Here is a 1,418-nt window from a genome sequence, read left to right as displayed (position 1 = left end):
CTATTCTAAAGATAAAAAACTTATTTCAGAAGTAGTAAACACAGAAAGATTAAGTAAAATGGAAAAGGTGATAACCTCTATTCCAATTTATGAAAAATTTTATGAATTACATTATTTATAATTGCAATATTAACATGTCAAGAGTTAGATTATAAATATATACATATAAACCATGTCATGAAAATGATGCAGGCATATATAAATAAAATGAAACTGTCATGCACAAAGAAACCACTTTCTTTGGTGTCCAGTGCCTAGTGAACTGTGTTTGGTTATTGCTTAGGGTTATTCTCTAAAGGAAAAGTAATCTTTTAGCTGGGCTAGCCATTGCCCAAAAATATTACAATAAAATCAACATAAAATCAGGGGATTGCAACAAACTTGATTGCTCTGTAGCTCTGTAGGTAAATTCAGCACCAGTTAGAGGGAAGCTGGCTCAGCACACCACTCAGCTGCCCCAGCAGGTGCTGAGGTTCACTGTGTACCTGGAATGGCTCTCTTCCACATGTCCTCCATCTCACTATGCTAATTGGCCAGCTGAGCCATTCTTCATTTGTGGCAATCCAGAAGTTTCAAAAGGCAAGTGAAATGCATAAGAGTTATCCAATGTTATTGATGCATAATTGATCAAATGTTGTAATACCAGTATTGTCTGATATTTTCCAAGTATAATATTAATGCTTTCATATATGCGTACACTGTGAAACAATTACAACTATCAAATTAATGAAAATATTTACTATTGCACATTGTTTCATTTTTGCTTTGATGGGGTGAAAACAGTCATATTCTATACTTTTAGAAAATTTTGGGCTGGAGAGATGGCTCAGCGGTTAAGTGCACTGGCTGCTCTTGCAAAGGACCTGAGTTTGATTCCCAGCACCCACATGGCAGCTAACAACCATCCTTAACACCAGTTCCAGGGGATCTGACACCCTCTTCTGACCTCCATGGGTACTGCAAGACATGGGTGCACTTACACACATGCAGGCAAAACACTCATACACATAAAATAAAAATAATAAATAATTTTTTTAATTTCAAGCACAACATGCTGCACTATTATCGCATGAGAGTATTAAGAATTTATGCATCCCGTTTAGCTGAAACCTCAGGTCTTATGACAAACATCTCCCCATTTCTCCTCCATCCAGCATCTGACCACTACTGTTCCAGTATCTGTTTCTATGTATTTGAATAGATTCCACATGAAAGTGAGATTATCTTTCTTTCCTGATTTGTCTCACTTAAAATTAAAGTATCCAGATTCATCAATGTTGTAAAATAATGGCAGATTTCCTTATTTCTATGGATGAATAATATTCCTCTGAGTGTGTGTAAAGTTTTACCTGATGAAAACTTGACTTGATTCCACATCATAGCTATTAAAAATAATGTTGCAATAAACAAAGATTAGT

The sequence above is a fragment of the Nannospalax galili genome, unplaced genomic scaffold (assembly GCF_000622305.1).
Source record: "Nannospalax galili isolate Female #2095 unplaced genomic scaffold, S.galili_v1.0 scaffold293, whole genome shotgun sequence".
NCBI classification, from domain to species: domain Eukaryota; kingdom Metazoa; phylum Chordata; class Mammalia; order Rodentia; family Spalacidae; genus Nannospalax; species Nannospalax galili.
The sequence above is the reverse complement of the archived record's forward strand: the minus strand, read 5'-3'. Positions refer to the sequence as shown.